A 21,829-nucleotide genomic window follows, 5' to 3' on the forward strand; every position below is an offset into this window, starting at 1 on the left:
GCATAGAAGCAGCAGCCTGACAGGACCTCTGTCTTTGGTGGCAGGACCCAACAGGTTTCACTGCTGATCTAATAGGACCATACTTGTTCAAAGTCACACCTGTCTTCCTGCCAGTCCTACTCACAGTTTCTGCTGGTCTTGAAGTAAGGCAGGTGGTAACTACAGAATCAAGACTCTGCCAAAGTAGAGCATGAAATAATTTCCCTATATATTTTTTTTTTAATTTTTTTCCCCAGGCTAACTGTAATCTTGTCTTGAAATTACACTCAGCCCACAGCCCAGTCTTCAATAGCAACACACTTGTATGAGAACACTCCTTGCTGGACCAGTCACTGGCTAGTTGGGTGTAACATCAGATCAACAATCAATTCACAGCAATTTTGGAAGTGTTTTTAACATGGTTACCTGTGAAGGAGATTAAAATGATGAAAAACAAGTAGAACCCCCCACACAGCCTTGGTGAAACCCCCAAATGGGCTGTACATCTGCAGTAGGCATGGCTCCAAGAGAACAGGGATTGTCAGCCACAGCCATTACCTTGCAGGAAGATGGGAGCTGCCATCCTGGGTCACAGCTGCTGTCCCTGTACTCTGGTATCACGGACTAGAGGAACTGTGCCTGTAATGGTTGATTATGGAAAAGTCTGCCCTAGAGGGAAATATTTCCTTAAGTCTCATCAGTCACTACTTACATATGCTGTGAATCATAAGCATTTAAATCTCTTAAGATTTTTATCCTAGTTAACATCAGTGTAGATAAGCTCATGACCTGTTTCTGAACATTTAATTGTCCTTTCTTGAATACTAGTAAGGTTTCAATATTTTATTTCTCACACAGGCAGAAAAACAATACTTTGTTTGTGAGTATGAAGTCTGAGTAACTTTACTCACTGGTGATGTCTTGTGCAAGCAAGACCCAGCATTGCAGGCAGATGGAGAAGCTCTCAGGCCTCCAAATAGGAACAGCATGCCAGAAAAGAAAGGAAAAAAAAAATCCGTATCTTGAAAGAAAATTATCTTTCTATGTCTTGCATGGCTTTTGGCTTTGTTACTATGAAAGATGTCTTGAAAATTCCCTGATGCACCTTTTGTCTTAAATTCATTGTTTTACATATCACTATTCTGTCAGACGTAATTTGCCCATTTCCTAAAGTGTTCTAAATATTGGTTTTCCTCAGATATTTCTATGTGTTCTTAATGAGAGGAAGCTTCATTTTTAAACAAAGTACAGCCCCACTCACTGTACCCACTGCTGCTCAGTGGTTCAGCCACAGCTACACCCTTAGCTAACTTGTCAGTGTTAGTCAGGACCTAGCCAAGAACAGCCTCCCCTCCTGTGTGCTCTGCAGCATTGTTCCATTTGTGATCACTGAAGGGCTTAAGAACTTGCTCTGGCACATTTGACCAGTTTCTAAGAGGGAAGCTGGACTCACCACTTATTACTGTGTTACTTAGGGGGGTGTTTCTTTGCCTCTTTGATCTCCCTTAATATTTTAGTCACAACATTTTCTTAGGCCAAAGAAATAAATATGACTTTATTTATGTAAGAGTATTCTCATTGACTTGGGATTTTTCTCTCGTGTTTATAGCATAGTTCAGTTCACACAAAAATGTAACCTGTACACAAACCCCTAGCTATGGCACCAGTTGCTGTGCTGATGAGCTAGTCTGCTCTTCATATGCACTTTATACCTTGGCACCACGTCTTGGCACTGGGTCGTATTTCAGTGCTGTGTCCAGAAAGGAAATAGGACTGTACATAAAAAGATATCAGAGCTACCCAAAGAGTATTAGGGGTGAGGTATCTGGTTGCAAGCAGGAACATGACTAAAAAATGAAATAATAATTTTGGTGTAGATGTGACTGTGCTGATAGTCACACAGAACTACTGAGAGCATCTTGTGTCTACCAAAAAGGTGAAATCCTGGTTCTACTGACGTTAAACTTCAGAAGTTTTCAAACACCAGAGTAAAATCAGCCACAGCTGACTGCTCATGCACTTAATAGGTAGTGTGCCTTCTCTCCTGAAAAACCTGCCTCTCAAGTATTTATAAAACATTACATGGTGTCAGAAGTTATCTTGAGCCAAAGATGGAGCAATTACTTCCCTCAAGTCTGCTGGATTTATAAGGGAAGTGTGCAGAAAAATGGTGTCAGCTTAGCAACATTTTGAAATATTCTTCTCTGCCACAGGGGCTGCTGGGGAATCAGCTGAAGGGCAAGTGGTGACACTGCTTGGGGTATGGGGTGGTCAGCAGCCCCCTAAGTACACGGTGTATTGGAAAGGGAGAAAAAGAATTTAACATCGTGTTAGGTGCTAAATAAAAACCTTACAGTGATTGGAAAGAGCAGTCAGATAAACTTGAAGTCCCAAAGCAGAAGGATCAGCTTCAGAATCAGTGGGATGTGCTGGGGTGTGCCATCCATACATAAGCATCACAGAAGTACACGCAAGGAAAGGAATCACATACACACTAATTTCAAAAATTTCAATCCTTCAACTGCCAAAATACAGTGCCAGAACAGCAAACATATAGGACGAGGTTTTCAGTCACAATCTGGATTTTTTGTGCCTTTACTCTAAGAAAGAGGGGCTGCAGCAGCTGGTGTAACCCAATAGGCAGCAGTTTTACCTAGCTCTGCTTTGGACAGAGCTGACACGTTTGGCTCTGCCTCCTTCCTGAAGTTTTTACTCGTCATATTTCCCCAGCCAAATGCGTCCCACTCACTCCTGTAGACAGTGACCCGCAGATACTCCCAGCTCGGCTGGAGCCGCGATGAACTTTCTGCTTCTCCTCCCTGGGTGTGCCCTGTCCTGCTGGGGATAAAACGGCGCATTCAGCTGGTGCTCACCACAAGGAATAAATAAAGCCAGGAAGGAACTGGAGGCTGGCGGGAGAGCCGTCGGTAGCGGTGACGTGCGCGGTGTTTGGCCCCGCTCCCCGCGCGTTGTCGGCGCATCAGCCCCGGGCGGCCCCTGCGCGGCTGCACGAGCGGGGCCGCGCTCCGCCTCTGCCGGGCACACGCCGTGTGTCCCTCGCCACCTCTGCCCGGGCACACGCCGTGTGTCCCTCGGCACCTCTGTCCGGGCACACGCCGTGTGTCCCTCGCCGCCTCTGCCGGGCACACGCCGTGTGTCCCTCGCCACCTCTGCCCGGGCACACGCCGTGTGTCCCTCGCCGCCTCTGCCGGGCACACGCCGTGTGTCCCGCAGCCCCTCGCCGCCTCTGCCCGGGCACACGCCGTGTGTCCCTCGGCACCTCTGCCCGGGCACACCCCGTGTGTCCCTCGGCACCTCTGCCGGGCACACGCCGTGTGTCCCTCGCCGCCTCTGTCCGGGCACACGCCGTGTGTCCCGCAGCCCCTCGCCGCCTCTGCCCGGGCACACGCCGTGTGTCCCGCACTCCTCGCCGCCTCTGCCGGGCACACGCCGTGTGTCCCGCACTCCTCGCCGCCTCTGCCGGGCACACGCCGTGTGTCCCTCGCCACCTCTGCCCGGGCACACGCCGTGTGTCCCGCACCCCTCGCCGCCGTGTGCCCCGGCCGGACGCGGGAACTGCTGGCGGAGCCCCTTGGGAAGAGGGATCCCAGCTCCCGCCTGCCTGGGAAACTGCTGTGCCACCAGCTAATCCAGATCTGTGGAACCACAGCAGGAGAGTCCCAGAAGAATTTTTTTTTTTCCCCCAAGAGAAAAAAACCAGGAGAGAGTTTCCCAGAGCCAGGCTAGCAAGACAGCACTATATTCCTGAATTAGCACCACTGGAGCAGAGCAATTCCCAGTATCAGCTGGGAAAGGGCAGGAGCAAGTGAGCGAAGCAGGCAGAGGGGAACATTTAATACAGAGCCTGTCTAAATAAGTACCTTGTGCTACTGCCAGCAGCCCCAGCTGTCAGCACCACCTTTCACCTGAGCCCGCCGCCTCCCGAGCCAGCTGGAGGAGGACGTGTGTAGGCAGTTTCTGATGACATTCAGGGAGCCGAGGACCATGAGCTGCTGCCTCCCACAAAGTGCTCAGTGGCTGGGAGGTAACAAAGGATGGGGCTGAGGAGGAAAGGTGCTGGTAACAGGGATCTGCAGTGGCTGTCATGCAGACTGCTTCACCTCTGATCCACCTGAAGTGTCACCTGAGGTAAGGGACAGTGAACACCGAGCTCAGCTTACTGGCCACAGGTGCTTTTGATAGCTCAAGGTTGCCTGTGCTCAGCCCAGCTGTGCCCTGTGTGGGCACAGCCAGAGGTTCCTCACATTGCTGGGGCACAGCCCAGCAGTGAAGGCACAGAGCAGACACAGCTACAAAACCACCCTGGTGAGGCTCGTCTGTCTCATTTCTTTGAAGCTGGACAGATTTCAGAATGACTCAATAAAAGTTACAACTCACAGTATTGAAAAAGATGCTTATGGAAGGCACTTTGAGATAATCCAACCTGAGACCATACTGGCCTTCCCTGGAAAAAAAAAATGAAATCGCTATGGAGGAAAATGAATATGTTAAAAACATTGCAAAGTGTTTTGCCAGCCAGATTGAGGAAGGAATTGATCACTAATACCTGGATTCAGGACCTGATTTCCTACTTGATAATTTCTAGATTTCATCATGTCCTTAAACAAGTGCCTAACTCTGATTCAGTATTCTAGTTTGCATTCCAAAAAAACCCACAAAACAAGATATTATGTGAAACAACTTATGTTTATATGTACTTCCAGGCCTTAAAAAATTTTGGCACACACTTTTCTGTGACATAGTTCAAAGCAGTGTTTTATATAATCGCTGTATTTCAAAGGCATATGAAACTGAAAACTTGATAAGAAAATGAGAAGTGGAATGTTTAACTTCAAAGAGAAATAAAACCTCACTTCCTACTTCTGCCCCACTGTTCTACGTTGCAATTAAATGAGAAGTTTCATACACAATATTGTGATTTATCACTAGGCAGAATGTAGAAGCTAGCTTGTACTTTATTAATAATAAAGACTGCTCAGCTTGTGGAATTGTGATGCTCAACTGAATGTATTTTACTAATAAATTACATCCACTCTAGAAAAAGACATGAATGAAGCTTCAAGATGAAAATAAGGACCAGGCATTAAGAAATAGAAGGTTAAAATAGAAGCCCAAGACTTACATCAAACTTCTATTTTTTTTTTGTTAATTTCTTAAAATACTAAACCAAAGAGTGAAAGTAAAACTCCAAGGCTAGAGCAAAGGCATCAGTAGGGAAACCACATCAGTAATCACCAATATAGAAAGTATTCTATGGGGTTAAATTAGTATCTTCAGCAATTATTCTACAGGGTTAAATTAGTATCTTCAGCAATCAACATCCCATACACTCATCTGTTTCAAGCTGCCAAAAAAGAAACCACAAACAACCAAACAAAATCACCAAAAACCCCTCACGTCAGAAAAATAATCTTTTTCATCCCTGCTGCCTGAGCCCCACCAAGGACTAGAGGGAAGCAGGACAATGCTCAGAGCACCCAGAGAGCTCAGCTAAGCCAGAAGGGGCTCACGAGGGTCTGTCACCCAGCCAGTGGGAATTCCACAGAGGAGAGAGTGGGAGCAGGAACCCAGCTGGGATCTGGATTCCCTGACTCCTTCAGTGCACGCCGCCTTTCATCCAGGGCTTGTGGCAACTCCACAATTAAGAGCTTAATGCACGTAAGATATACTTTGCAAGCAAAACATTATTCATTAACAAATCTGATTAAACTGCTAATGCAGTGAGCACTAGCACAAGTTCAGAAAGACAAATAGTCTCAGTGGTGCAGTGTTTGTGAGGAACATTACCCGTAAATGGATTTTAACTATTTAAATTTGCTTCTGTTCAGGAACTATGAAAAGACACAATGCAGCACAGAACACTTCATTTAGCCTACTGAGCTTAATGTGAGGAGGAAAAAACCCTACAGACTAAGGTTTCTGACTTCAGAACAGTAATATGTGTAATTTTGGAAAGATACCTGTGTGGTAATCCTGGACTTAAAAAAAAAAATTCCCCCAGCAGCACTCCACTGATTATTAAAGATTTGTTGGTAAATGGTGTTTCTTACTGTGTGTAGAACATTTTAAACCCATTCCATATAGACTAAAGCACGTTCAAATCCTGGATTCCTCAAATGTACACTGTGCTTTGCTGCTGTACTGGTAAAGCTGTTCAGCTTTCATCCCTTTATAAGCCTTGTGATATTTCAGATCATGGAGGCAAGTTGTTACAGGAGAATTTTAGCTTTTATCTTTTTACTGAAGGTATATTTTCATCATTTTGGCAGGTCTAAAAAAAGTTCCCACTGGCCACGACAGATATCTGATAGCTTTCCCTCCTTTCACATGCCTACTTTTCCTATTTTTTTCAGAAGCCTGGTATCAAATCCTGTAAGCAAGTAACTTGGGCTGATACATGCAAATAAACTGTAATAGCTATTCCTGCTTGGTTGTGCCCCTGCTAAATACAGGTCCATTCTGAGCCCTTTAGGAAGAACATACTTCATTGCAGGCAGACACCAAGCCCTTATCTCCAGCTGCTCTGTGCTGTGAGCAGCCGGGGCAGGGTGTGGGAGCCCGAGGTGTGGGATGTCTCGGAAGGATTCCCGGCGCTGTGTTTTATTGCCTTCCTTTGATCCCTCCCTGAGAGGTGGTAGGTGCACAGCTTTGACCTGCTGAACTGAGCTATGCTAATATGGCCAGAACACTGCAGTAATTATTTCATTGTATGACCGAGAGCTCCAATTGCTTCTGTACAATGCCAGCCCACCAAAATGCATATTCCTGTGTAACCTGAAAAATGAATAGTTTGAAAAACTCTAGGTGGGTTTTTTTTTTTGCTCTTCCCATTGATCTTTTATTTCATTCTCTAAAACTCAAGATAAGCCTCAACCCAAAAGATCTGAGATCAATAGGAGTTTTGACTAAATCAGAGCTATAAGATTTGGCCCACAGTTTCTAGAACTATTCCTGCAGCCTGAGAAACATTGCTAGTCAAATCTCCCAGTGATAACAAGCAGTGTACACACACTGTTTACAGTGGCCTGATATAAACTTTACATTATAAACTCAGCACCTTTTCCTCTTACCAGCAGCCTGTTTCATATGTTCAAATCTTGTTTGATGGCAGTCACAAAACCAAGCAGTTTGGAATTTCTGAAACATCTAGGGAGATAGAAATCAAATGGTGCTCAAGCTAGTTAATTAAAACATTTCAGAATCTTTCACCTGCAGAGTCAAGCTGTTTTGTTAAGCGAAGAATTGAGAGACTAACAGAGCAGGTGCTGCTGCAAGCACAGATTGCCAGAGAAAATCACTTTATAGAAGCCCAACAGAAGTAGTCTGACTACAGGATCTAATAGAGAGGGCAGCGTATGCTCATTGCTTCTCATTACCTGATTGTGAAATCTTTCGTTTAGGAGAGTTCTCATTGAAGTCAATAGGGATTTTCCCAGAGTCAGACTGCAGGATTGGGACCACACTGTGCCATTATGGTAGATATCACAAAGACCAGGCTGCCTATATTAGAGTTTTCAATGGCAGCATCTGATCTGAAGCCAAATGAATTTAATAGAACACTTTCCATTGATTTCATTGCAGACCAGACCAAGGAAAGAGTCACCTAATGGCTGAAATAGTAGAACGAAGCATCCTTGAAGTTGTTTAACAGGTTGTGAAAATATATATATATATATATATATATATGTATATAGTATATATATTCTCTCCCTCAAGGAAAAAAAAAGAACAGTTATTAAGGACTATGAAATGATAGCACAGAAAGGAAAAACACCTAAGCTGCAATCAGCTGGAATGATGTGCATCCTGCTTGGTATTTCAGGGCATCATTTATTGAGTTTTAATGGAAAAGAATGTTAAAAGGTCAGAAGCAAACATCTGCACTCCACTGCACATCTGAGCAGTACCAATGAAGTCAATGATGCTTGATCCATTTGTGCAGAAAGACTAAGGCCAATGCTTACAATACCAGCTGTCCAAGACCTGTCCTGCTGGGAGGTCTCTTGAGCCCTGGCTCTGGAGGACCCCCTTGAAATCATTGCCAGTGTATATGAGCAAGAGTATGTGCCTCAGTCAGCAATTTCCAGGACACAAACCTTAATCTGTATGATCATTGGGGCAGAGGGGGTAATGTATCTGCATTTATATGGATACCCCAGTCCTACCTAGGACTACAGGTAACAGCACAAACAAAGCACACCACTTCTTTCCAGGTAAACTAAGAGAAGGGAAACCAGATAATATTTTAAAGGACTTTTCTGAAAACATTTACTTCAGGAAGAAACCTTCCCAAACCCTTGTATACCCTCCAGGCTCTTAAAATGCAATCCCACTTTTCTACTCACCCCAATAAAAGCTGTAACCCAGATAAAGCATTTTTACTGGGTTTAATCTTGTTTTTCCCAGTGAACTAACATCCTTCTGGAAGTTTATCATTGCTAGGACAGATGTGCTACCTCTTTTCCATTGGTGCACCTTTATGTTAGCAGTTACCTTTGTGTTGCCCCAGAAGGCAAGAACATGGACTTTACACGGACTAGAAAAGAGACACAGACAGAACGAGTGGCAGAAAGATGGATGTGCAGTAATGAAGCTTCTTCTTCCAGCTTATCTCTCTGTTCCCTCTCATGAGTGAGCCAAAACCAGTAGTGTTCTTCAAGTCTCAAGTGTACTGCTTGATGTGTTAATCAAAGCAGGTAGAACTACAACTTACAAGAGCTGCCTTCTAACATACAGGATTTTTTTTTTAATATCATGAAAAGATAATTCTATTGTAATACATAATCTGTGTTTGCAAATGCACTATTGTTTGCTATGTGTTACCTTCCCAGGGCTCCTAGCATGCATTACTGCCAGTTACCATCTCTCTTGAATGAGCACACCAGTCAAGATGAGATTGTACAGATGAACTTTATTTTTCAGAGGCAATCTGTCCTTCTGGTGCCCCCTCCCCTTCTTGGATGTTCTTTCAGAGATGAAAAGAGCCTTTCTAAGCAGTTGCTTCCTTTCCATCCCTGTTCTTTTCTAATAGGCGATGGCTCAGTTGTAGAAGACTTGAGGAAGGTACTGAACTGGAGTCAAAGTTGAGATTCCCCGTGCATCTGTTTCTTCACTTGCCAACTATTGTAACACTAAATCATCTTCCAGGTTAAACTCATTACTCTCTGTTCATTATATGGAAGTCTTTCTATGAAAAGTTGTACATATTATTATGGTATCAATGTCATTTTATGACAACTCTTAGTGCAAAATTTTCTTCCCTGCCCTGAAGGGGGAATGAATAAATATAACTTCCCTTCTAGGTGCATTTTCCTCAGGAAGCAGACCTAGACTTTTTGCACCAAAATACCTAAGCACCACTATCTCATATGAGAGGGCCAAAGGGATGAGGTGGATGAGAAACAATAGCATATTGAAGCCTCTGTGCACATATAATTGGGACAAAGAGCCATACGAGTCAGGATTACACATGCGTGCATAATTATATGTTACTCAGCAATTATGTGGAGAAAGCACTGCCCATCTAGATCTGCAACAGCTACTGTGCACGCACACAAAGCATCTACACGCTGCCTTATTGAGGAACAGGAATGGAACAACTTTTTTTTTAAAAAAAAAACACCAAAGAGGACAAAAAAAGCATATGTTAAGGTATGATTGACAGCCGCCATAATGGACTGTCATGTCAAAAGAACTGCCTTGCTAATTCTCTTACATAATGAGCTAGATGCTAGGCTCTCCTTGCAAGTTTGATTGTGCACCCTTCCATCAATCTTACCGACATCTTGGCATCTAAAATACAGCAAAACCACTTAACAAGGGCTCTTTAAACAGGCAAGAGGAGGGATGTCTCTGCGTATTAAATGTGATGTGGAGGTTGCTATGGTAAATTTGAGCATGTGAACATTGCAGTGCAAAATTCCATACTGGTGGCTAGAGCTGAGGCTAACCATGCCTCCAGGTTCTTTAAGTATACTTGGATTGCATTATTCAATAAGTGGAAAAAATATGGTTCTGGTGCCACTTTCATGGTAAGGAAAAAAACCCCTGCCTTTGTCTAATCCTTTTCTTTGTGTGTGTCTGTAGATCCCCAGGGTATTGATGAGCAGTATCCAAAATGGGTTGTAGTATGTTCTCTCTGCAGCTTTCAAATATGGGGCTCCATCCCCCAGACTCCTTCAGTAACTAGGAAAGGAAATATATATGCATTTCTCTCTCTTTTTTTTCCACTTCGTCTGGTTGTCACAGTTACATAATGCTGCCAGTTGTAATCGCAGCTCAGTGGTGTTGTTAGGCAACTCCACTAGCTTTAGTTATTGAATTGAAAATTGCCATATAGGTATCTACTATCTGCCCTGCAGTTCTGGTGATTATAGCTTTAACTATAGTTATACTAGCACTTCCCTCATTACCAGTTCTCCGAGTTCCCATTTTGCTTGCCAGATTTATAATCCACAGAGCCCCTTCAGCTGTGAACTGCTCCCACCCAAGCAATTGGAGATTAATTGCCAGCTCTACTCCAGGGCCCTGTAGCAGGGGGGACTGAGCTGCTCATCAGAGTGAAGTTTAGTGTATAAACATTTACTAGGATTTACTGTTCTCTGGGTTGTTTCAAGTTTCCCTTTCAGGAGAAATTCCATGGGAAATCTACTGATTTCCCAGCTCCATAGTGACATTTGTTAGAACGTTTTTGTTGTTTCTATGCATTTATTATTGCAGAAGTACCAAAATGAGTAACACACTACAAGTTCACTGATATCTCCGCCATGGCCCATAGCCACAGGAGCTCCCACCACCATTATGCCCATTTTATCTGGTGATTTTGGAGCTATTTATTCAGGGATATTATTGTTTCTGCTTGTTCCATTTATCTATTTCTTCCTATCTTTTCTTGCTCACATTTTTAAGTTTCAAACATCAGTTTAGCCTGTGCTCCCAATGTCTGCCTTTTCCTTTTGGTCAAGAAACATTCCCCTCCACAAAGCATCATTTTTTTGCCTGCGCGATTCCATTGTTCTCCCTTCGTAAAAATCAAACTCCCTGGCAGACAAGTCCTGGGCTGACTGAGCACAAATGCCGATCTGACTATTCAGTATGATCCTCACAACTGGAGTTATTTTCAAGTCCCTCAAACTTCCCTCTTTCCAGCACTTGGTTGGTCTCAACTTCCAGGGGTTTTGTACAATTGCTAACAACATTAGAGCCTTTGTGCTTTTGTTTAAACACATTTAACAGGACACTTAACTTTCTTCAACTCAAAAACATTCTCCTAAGGCACATCCCATGGCTCCAGAAATCAATCTCATTCTAGGTACAGCACCTCTGACAACAGGAGCACCAATTCTCTCTCACCCTGTCAACCTCTACAATTTCCACAGTCAAATACCAGCCACAGAGAAACAAATTTCATACCTGAAGCACCATTTCTCAAGCAACTGTCAGTACAACACCTGTTTTGCTGCCATTTCTTACTCACCTCATGCTCCCATCTCTCCTCGTTGTGGTTCCAGCCCATCAGTGCTCCCTCTTATTCAGCCTTTCCCCTCATCATTGCAGACGTACAGCCTCTTTCTCAGCAGCACCTAGGAAGCATCAAAAGCTTTGCCTCCCTTCAGGACTCTCCCTTATTTGCCACAGCTGTTACCAAATTACTGCCATAACTGTTCAATTGTTAGAACTGCACCAAGGTATTTAAAAGCTTGTGGCTGTACCTCGTAAGTTCATGGGGGTAGAGGTGACTTTATGAAAGCATGAACAGATATGGGGAAGTTACCAAGTCCATTTTATTAATTTTAAATTTAATTGCTGTCCCTTATTTCCTTATCATTTATGATTAACCTTCCCCCAGTATTTCTGTGTGTATTTTTTAAAGCTATATGTCTGTTTTGGCCACATATTTGTTCAGTTCGCTTATGAACACCTTGGTAACAAATTCATCCTCTGGGTTCCTGAATCCTGCTCCAGCCAATCCTATATAAATAGAAGTCTTGCCCATTCTGTATCAGTTTAATGTGAGTGAGATATTTCCACAGGCACTAGGAGTAAAATCTGGGGTGGGAAGAATACTTATGTGATGAAATCACGTGTTACAGACTCTGTTCAGCTCCTGATTCTACCTCTCATAGGCTTCTTGGTTATCTTGGATACTGCTTTACTCCTTTATGACTCAACTTCTTACTGTAAGATAGTGAGGATAATCTGTTTGGAATGACCAGTGCTCATGAAGTTGTGGGGAAAGAGCTACTAGGCAGGAAAGTAAATAGAAAGATAAAAAGATCTTTTGCTCTCATCTGTTGGAGTAAGTTTTTTTTCCACCTAGCCCTCTTCAGAATACTTGAAAGTGAAAAAAGAATTGTGTTTCTCAGTAGGCTAGATAGTCTCAGTGAGAGCATCTCTCCATTTTTTAAAAGTGTCTCTCATTTCAATTGTCATTCAGGGAATCTGTTTTGTTTGGGGATTTTTTCTCCCCACTTGTGTATCTGTTCTACTTCTAGCTTTGTTATCCTGAGTTCAAAAACATTTCCACTCTTCCTATTCAGATGGTTTTTGTTCAAAACTCCAGACATCAGCACTATATGACTTGTAACACGATATTTAATATTTTTTCAAGTGCATGTTTCTCTATGGGGCTTTTAAAATTGCTTCTAGTAAGGACAATCTCTTAAGAGAAAAAAACATATTTCATGGCCATCTTGCTTTGCATTGACATGTAAAAATCACCTTTCTACTTTTTGCATTTTTGTGGTTTCTTCTATGACAGTACAGATTAATGGATGCACTTTTTGTTTCTCAGAGAAATCTAATCATAGCATGGTAAGAGAAGAGAAGCCAGTAAGAATCCTCTGATCAGCCAACTCTCCCTAGATCAAATGCTCTCTGTTTGGGAACATCTGCCTTAAAAGATACCACCTGTTCATAAAAAAATACCAATAATAAAGTGCTCATATGTCAAATATTGCAAGGAATGTTTAAAAGCTTATAATAATCATTCCTTGTAAAGTAACTAGGTTATACATTTAAGCTGAAAATAATATTGAAAAACCAAAGCAAGTACATCTGCCTCTGTGGTTGGTATGACAGGATGGTGCATGTAGAGCCATGAGCACATTATAACATTTGATATTTTTAATCACATCCCATTTTAAGATGTGATGTGTGTTACTCCACTAAAGGTCATTTTAGTTACAGCAGCATTAAGGGTTTTCAATAAAACATTTTAAATGCCTGTTATATAACTGCTTTTAAAACATTTAACAGCCACATTGGTTACATGACCTGAGACAAAGGATATTTTCTCAGCACTTTGATATATTGTGGCTAGATTATCCTTATGGGAATGTTCAGTTCCATAATGGCCACAGGTCATCCCATAATATGTGGTATAGGATTTTTTTTCACCAAAACCAATAATCGCTAATGAAGCCAATGGTGATGGAAGTTCAATGACATGGCAGAGGATGGAGACTGCAGTCAATAATAGCAGCAGGCACTGGCCAGTACAAGAAGTTCATCAGCACTATTCAAGGACAAGGAGATGTAGCAATAAGGGATGAACACACAGATCTGGGTCTCAGCACTGCATGGATGCTACAAAAAAATAACTTGAGGAAACAGAAGTTTTTTCCTCCCCTGCATTTACAAGAGTTTTGCACCATTAAGATATGCTAGAATATGAGATATATAGAATATAATATAGGATATGTAGGGTATATTTTCAGGACTTCATACCCAGGAGTACCTGGGGACATATAGAGATACACCACTCCATACCTCTCCTTTAATTTTGAGACAAGGGGATGCTGTGAGATGAACAAGTTCCATGTGATGTACAGGAGACTCATGCCAGATCTTATTATTGAGGGACAGCTATTTCCTGTTAGGTTCTCTGCAGAAAAATATCACTGGAGCAGCATTTTCAGCTGTGGCATCTCCCCTGCCAACTCTCAGATGCTGGATCTCTCTCCCAGACCCAGCAACCTTTTTGACTCACAATCCATGTGGCAGATGATGAGCCAGTCAACAGGACACATTCCTCTCTGTTTCTTTAATTTTTTTTCTTACTTATTTCTTTGAGTTTTGGGTTCTTGTGGTTAAGGCCACCAATTCCTATGCAGTCCTGGACTGTGGAGCATGGATGTGGTTGGCAGCGGGTTCTAGGCATGCTTGTAGACTTCTTTCCCCTCAAAGCAAAGCAAGTGGATTTTTTTTTTTAAATAAAAATAAAATATCTGTTGCAAAAATGAAATAAAAATAATGTATTGTTATTTTTCTCCTGCTCTGAGCAGGAGTTATTTGATGACCTTCTGAGGGCCTGTCCAGCATGAATTATTCTAAGAAAATGTGTATATTTGTTGAAAAGCAATACAAGCAAAACCAACACTGGCAATCCTTTTTCACTGCTCTTAGGCATGTCTTTCTCAGTGACTTCAGGTCATAATGAAATTAAGAAGTTCCTGTGTTTCAGAATTATATCTTCCACAGCCAATTTTATCACGAGCCAATGAAATAAATGTTTCCAAAGTGAACAGCTGGCATCTCTTTTCATAAAAGATTCCCTTTTAGAACACTATTTCCAAACAATATTACAGTGGTTCCATTCACATGGCTATAGTTAAGACTGTGTCAATACTTCTCTTATAAACCTTGTTTTTCAAGGGTTTATAACTTTACAGCTGAGCCATAATTAGCTGAGATTTGAGTTAAGGCACAAGAGTTCAGTCTGTCTGTGAGGACATTTTTGCTAATGTTAATAAAATCAGTTTTAAATCATGCAAGACTAAAACACAGTAATTTATAACCATAAAATGGATTCTTGAACATTCAACAGCTTTGATTTTAAAAAAGGAATTTTGACAAGTGATTTAACTATACTATGATCTTCATATTTTTTGCCTTTTTAAAAGAAAAAGAGCAAAAAATCACTTTAGAAACTCAGTTTGACAAACATGGAAATTCAAAATCAAAGTGGATGGTCTCTCCTTAATTTATGTTGTTATGAAGAATGGTCTCATTAAAAGGCACAGAATCAAGCTCATATTCTGTGGCTTTACTCAGTTCTTGCTGGCATGTAAGCAGAGCTTTTAATACTTGATATCATTTTGTTTGAGTATTTTATGACAATACCAGTTTGCATCCTGCCTGTTGTTTTATGGTCACTCCAGTCTCAGCTAACAGCCCATCTTTCTGCATCCCCTGTTTCCAAAGCCGTTCTTCATTACAGTGCAAAACCAGCATCTCCTGTTTCCCATTCCAGTCATCCTCAGCTGGGCTCCCCTGCCAGCCTAACTCAGCCTTTTAGCAGAGTCCACTCTGGTTTCTGTTGCTGGGGCTCTCCTGGCTGCATCAGGACTGCATGGCAAGGAGAGCCAGGCTTGGCTCACTCACTGTGCATCTTACCAGCAGTGTGTACTTGCTGTCTCCAGAGAGCAAACAGTGAGAAATCCTTCTAGTGGCATACAGGATGGGTACAGCCAAGGCCTCGTTCACAGACATTCAGAGTGGACCTCTGCATTAATACAACCACATGACACCCCTTCCCCTTCTTCTCTGTGTAGGCACTGTCAGTGTTTTCCTCCTCCTTCCCTTAACAGTCAGTTCTTCACACACCCCGAGTTTGGTAACATAATCTTGGTTAAGACAGGAGACTTTTTTCCAAACAGAAGGATAATTGGGGTGATTTGGAAATACACCTATTTTAGCCTAGTATGTTATCTCCAGTGATGATGAACAGGGCAAAAGGGACAGACTTTCACCTCAGTGTTACAACACTGTGGAAACAAACACAAACCTTTAACATTAGAGAGCAAACAGCAGCCACAGAGCTCCCCTTGTTATCACTGCTGACTGATCTGTTTGGGAATTGCAGGCTAGGATGACTGCATCCCTCTCAGGCCAGAGTTAACACAGTCAGAAGCCTTCCTGAACTCTGTGGCCATCACCCTCCACAAAAACATGACGTTAAAATTGTTTCTTTGAATTCAAACGGAATCAATACTTCCTAGGAGACAGATGGGCTTTTCTTTTCCACACTGAAAAAAGAATCAGTGTCTGGAGTTGTGGTTTAAAGTTTCCATTCAACTACAGGACAACACCAGGAAAAATCAGCAGAGATAGGGTACCTGCTTTTTTTCCTTCATCAGCCCTGAACCTTAGAATTTGGTATTTTATATAAAGGGAGCTTGCTGTTGCTCTTGCATGCAGCTTTTTAAACTACACAGTCTGGCTCAGGCAAGAGGGCCATGTTTATTCTTTTTGGGAGCTTTTTCATTTTTACTTGTAGCTGAATCCTCTAGGTCAATTGCATCTGCAGGGGTGGGAGAGGAATTTAATTGCTTTTAGTTCCTACCTTCATCTCAGGGTGACCAGTCCATTAATAATGCACAGGAAGCAACTAGGAAATGCATGGTAGATTAGGGATTAATTGATATTTGGAAAGATTTCAATCCACATTTGAAGGAAAAGGTTATGCACTGTAGTCCAGCTCTAGTTACTATGTGCATTGGATTATTACTTTGTACAGCCCTGCTTCTTCTGGTTTTAGATCTGTTTCCCCCTTTCCTTGGCCAACAAGGCTTTTACAAAAATTTTGTTTGTTTCTTGCTAGAGGTATTTGCTATGTTTCTGATACACACCACTGAATATCAAATAAATAAATATATTCCTCTGTATTTTCCAGTAACTATGAGTTTTTTCTGCACTGACACCACCCACAGTTCCGTTATGAACAATTTAACTTTCCAAAATGTTATTGATTTCTCTGCTTGGAAGGCACAAGATTAATAGCTTTAGAGGCAAAAGTCCTTCAATCCTTTCACTGAATAGGTGCTGCAAGCTTGCTGCAATGCCTGCTGATGTGCTTCAGCACATCACTTTTAGTTAGAAACATGAGCGAGGCACTCCTCAAGTCAACAAGGCACTAAAATACAGGAAACAGATGGGTAATTCCAGTGATGTCAGGGCAGGAAGGTATGATTAAGTTGGTTTGAAAAGGATGAGCCTGACACCTCGACTTGTTTTGCCATAGAAATGATAATGACTTCAGTAACTTCTTTAGCCATTTTAGAGGCTTCAGAACAGCTTCTACTGACACCCATAAAACCAGTAACTATTGGTAGCAGAACTTGACTCTAGCTGTCAGGAGTAAGGGAGGAGTGTAAAGAATAGAAGACCCAATAGAAAAGATATATTAGATTCTTTTAAGACCTTGAGAAATTCACCATCTTTTCCCAATGCTAGTTACATTAAAAATAGACTAAAATAAGGAATGAAACATAAATGTCCAGTTACAAGCACTTTGATAATGTTAGGTGAATTGGGCAAAGACCTTTTGAGGACCCCTGGTGTTACAGCAGCTTTTATGATGGTATTTGAATTTGAGAGTAATGGATTCTTCTAAGCAGCTAAAGCCAGACAATTTGGAAGAGTTTCAAGGCTGCTAAATGCACACTGCAGAGAATGTAAAATTTGAGTGGCCACCTCAATTTAGGATTAAAATGTCAAAGGAGAGGTAGACCTGTGTTTCATATGTGGTACCATGAAGTATTTGGAATGCTAATCATGGAAACACTTAAGTACTTTTGTAATAAACTGCCCCTTTGGGAGCAGAGCTAGACTAGTTACAAAAGTCTGTCAAGATACAATAAGTGAGTAAAGAAACAGTGATGATGACTGTCCTTTGCAGTAATTGGTTGGGATTGGAGAAGTTCATCTCCTGAGCCAGTAAAGGTCACATCACAAGTGGCTTTCGTAGTCTATCGGTGAGTGTTTTGCACTCCCAATGCAGTTCTCTTTTAATTCCCTCTTTGACAGACCAAGAGAAAAGGAGCCATTGAAATATAAGAAGTATCTCAAGAAGATGACCTGGAGGAATCTTTGCTCACCTCACCACATCACATGGTCATAACAGCTCTGAAAATGCCACCTTTTTTCCATTGCAGGATATCTCAATCTAGGCCTGATTATTATTCAAATACCCTCTTTCTAATAAGTATGAACAGTAAGCAGCATATCGTATATTACAGTATTAAATTAAAAAATATGCTATTTACAACTATTGTTAAAAGCAGTTTTCAAATCCTTTTAGTATTTTTCATCTATAGAGGTATTTGGGGGATTTTGCTAGTTCTGGTTTTATTAACATATTTGGTAAAGGTTATCTGAGTTTCATCTCTTTATCTAGGAGATTTGCAAGCACTATTTGCAAGCACTGATTTATCTGCTTTGATTCATTAAATAAATGAAGAAAGAATTGTAAACTGTAGTGGTGTCACAATGGGGTAGTTATGCTTTATTTTAATTAAAATCAGGATCTAAAAAATATTTTATTCAGCGGTTATTATACCTGGCTGTGCTTGGCCTAGTTTCTTCAAGTACCTAGAGATTCTGCTGAAGTCTTCGTTTGCTCATTCTGCCAAATCCACAGAGCTGAATTCTGTGTACAGCTCAGGCTGCAGGCACATTTTCAGCCAAAAAAATCTGAATACTCTGGTCACAAGCATTTGCATAAAGCCTGTTGCTTTTATACAAATCTGCTCCACTTTTCACAACTTCCAGGCTCTGCACCTTGCTGTGGTTGCAAGCTTCCCCTTAACACTTGAGGAAAGAAGACTCCACCACCTTCCATTTCTATTTTCCACCCAATCACTGCAGGAGCCCAGAGATTGTCATGGGCAAATCTCTTGCTCCAGCGAGTTTGCTGACCAAGAATCACAAAAAAGTAATGAAACTTGTGAAATCATCATAGCACAAAGGAATACAAGTTCTCTCAAACAGAGGAACCAAAACCTAAAGAGAGTTTCCTTACCTTTGGTGAAACTCCCAGCTACGTGGTTTATGGCTGTGCCTCTGTTCTTAGTCATGCCCAACATATCCTGAGTTCTGCTGGAGAAAGTGATTATAATTACCAATCAAACAAATATGAATTTCCATCACACCTTATTTTTCATTTTAGTTGGCAATGATCTCATCTCTCTCAAAACTAGTTACATATTGCCTTGGAGACCACAGGTTACCTGGATGTTGCTAGGATGCACCATTTGCCTGATTCTCTCTCCTTTTCCTCAGCTACCTTGCCCACTGTCTGTGCTGTTAATCCATTTGGATATTGCCATTCTGTACCCCTGTGCTGGGAAGTTCCTAAGTGGTCATGTTGCTTACCTTCCTTCTCACTGCACTGTGCTTATCTTGAAACACTGAGCAGATAATATTTGCATGTGCATTTATTTTTCCTAGATGGGCTGTGTTGGCCTTTTGGGGGAAATGTTGCAAACAGACCACAAATGAAGTTGATGTGAAACTGAGAAAAGCAGGTGGATAGGGTTATATATGGATAAATTGAGAGGGGATGTGGAAGACAGAAAAATCTAAACTTCTGTACAATCAGTGCAGTTTATCTGATTGACCTGTGTTACCATTGGCAGCAAAAAGCTCCAGTTGGGCAGCCCTTGTTGGTAGTGACAGCAAAGGGAAATGGAGTGAAGAAACCTGAATGAACTGAGTTGAAAAAATAAGTAGCCCAACTTCCTTTTCCTTCCTAATCATCGTGTTTTAATACAACAGAATAAAGTGGCATATAAAAGGCTAATGTGCATTTTCTTCAAGGACTTGTTGAAACCCGTAATACAGTATCTTTGTAATTTACTGGTAATATGTACACAATATAAAGGATCAGGAGCAGAGTACTATCACTATATTTAGAGATAATGCTGCTTTTCTTTCATAGGCTTGATATAAACTTTGATTACATAGCATTTCTTTAATTTGCTGCTATTCAAGAAAACCCTTAGAGCACTGCAGCAAGCAATGCCTCTCTTTTACATTTGCATTTTTTAATTTGCATTTTTTAATTTCCCAGACTGCAGCTCTACACCTACACAGGCTTCCCCTGTGGGAGGGAAGAGAATATATTTCAGTATGAATGATACTGTTTTTCTTCTCAAATAGCTGTAATTATTAATTCCAGAGATTTACAAAAAAATCGCTTTGCTACTGTTTCACTTAAGTGTGTAGGTTTTTCCTAACTAACATCAGATGCCAATCTATTGCTCCACTGGTACCCATTTTAAATAGGGCAGCCAAGCAAAAAGTTCAGACTGCTCAAATGACTGGCTGCAGCCTGCTCGTGCATTCCTTGCATACCCCAAAATGACACTGAGTGCAAGAGGAGTTTGGTGCTTTTAAAGGAAGAGCCATTATGTCCATAATATGTAAGCCCCCTGTGGCACACTAATGGCAAGAATCTAGACCACGTTACTCAGCACAGCAGACTATTTACTAACCAGCAGGGACCAGTTTAGTCAATACCTTTAAACATGTACTAAACTCTATGTTGTAGGAGCTGGGGTATGTGCCTGTGGCCTGGGTGATCCACATTTTAACCCCCACTGTACCTCTCTTGGACCTCAACCCGGATCTCCTCCATCTCTTCAGAGTGTCAGGCTCTTCTGAAACATTCAGAAATGTTATGACAGGAATATCCTATAAAACAATGGTTGTATCACTCACATGGCGGGTGACAAAGTTAGGACATCTCATCAAGTAATTCAACCACTGGTATTTCACTGCATAAACCACAAACTGTAGTAGTGACACTGGAAGACACTGAGAGAGCCCACAGCACTCAAAAAGCCTGGTGGGCAGAGCCCTTCCGAGACCTAAATTTAATTCTATATGCCAGATTTAGCAGAGGGACATTTAGCTTTCCATTTCCCAGAAGATGTCCACTAGCAGAAAAAAAAGAAATGGTCTTTACCTCACTCTGTTTGGTAGGAAAGGGTCAACTTCCTTTGAGTACTAACCCTCAAGAGAAATTTCAGAATCCCAGGTGACACCTATGCACTCAGAGGCCAGAGAGCTGTCCTCCCCTGGGGCATCTGCTCCTGCCTCACCCACCAGTTGCCCTTTCAATGTGGTGGCTCCTGGGACTGTAATTTTAAACTTCCCCACCTGGTCCTGCTTTGCAGGCAGAATCAGTGCCTAAACTGGATTTATGTATCTCACACAGAGTCCTGCCCCTGAAAAGCCTGTGATGCTAAATTTGAGGCATGACATAAAGAGAGAAGGCAAAAAGCAAAATTAGACCTGGAAAAGAGATGGCAGCAGCAGGGTGATGGCTTTGCTCAGGAATTTAGCCAAGTACTAATGCCTGTCTTTTGGAGAGTATCTGTCTCCAGAACAACTCCATCCACAGGCCAAGGCAACAAAAGGAATTATTTATTTGACTTTCTCTATCCAGAATCTTGCAAAAGAAAATTTACGAACACAGTGGGTCTTCCTCCCAAGACTGAACGTTTGCTCACATAATAAGGTGGGAAAAAAAAGAACTTGTAAGACTTTATATAACAGTAACATCTCACAACACCTGCCATAACAATATTTTATTTGTCAGTCTTTTCTTATCCCATGTCTCTTGAAGTTGGCTAGGTTACTGCATCAAAGGGCTGGAGTAATAGTATCATTTCAGATAAAAGAAGAAGAGAGAAGTGTCCTGTACACAATCTGCCCATCACATCATTTCACAGTTCCATTAACCAAACAGGCACCCCATCTATGAAGAGTTTACAGACATGGCAATCCGTGTCAACTGCAGCTTCTTCTCAGGTGTGGGAAAAAATGCTCCTCCCTTACATGGTACCTATAATTCAAAATGCTGTACACAGATTAATTAATGGAATGGTTTTTATGCACATCAATACACTGAGTCAGAGAAAGATTAAATAAATGACAAAGCACGAAATTTAACAGACACAGGAAGTAGCAGAGCTATAAATAACACTGAACTCCTGGATTTCAGAAAAAAAACCAACCCTATTCTAATGCAACTATTTCATTT

The 21,829-nt window shown here is 41.7% G+C and overlaps 1 protein-coding gene across 3 annotated transcripts in view; it reads right to left on the bottom strand.

Annotated features, from left to right (window-relative positions):
• The window catches only part of MAMLD1 (mastermind like domain containing 1), a 253,349-nt gene that overhangs the window by 108,576 nt on the left and 122,944 nt on the right, over positions 1-21,829 (bottom strand). Inside the window, exons 1-2 of one of the 3 annotated variants that reach the window (XM_069015446.1) lie at positions 20,388-20,413; positions 18,803-18,876 (exon numbers count right to left, since the gene is read on the bottom strand). The exons of 1 other annotated variant lie outside the window; for it this stretch is intronic. The gene's annotated coding sequence lies outside the window, so the exon portion shown is untranslated. Of the gene's footprint in view, positions 1-18,802; positions 18,877-20,387; positions 20,414-21,829 lie in introns of those variants that run through there. One more of the 3 variants, XM_069015445.1, reaches the window with a different exon arrangement.

Source organism: Aphelocoma coerulescens, chromosome 4A, assembly GCF_041296385.1.
Source record: "Aphelocoma coerulescens isolate FSJ_1873_10779 chromosome 4A, UR_Acoe_1.0, whole genome shotgun sequence".
NCBI classification, from domain to species: Eukaryota; Metazoa; Chordata; class Aves; order Passeriformes; family Corvidae; genus Aphelocoma; species Aphelocoma coerulescens.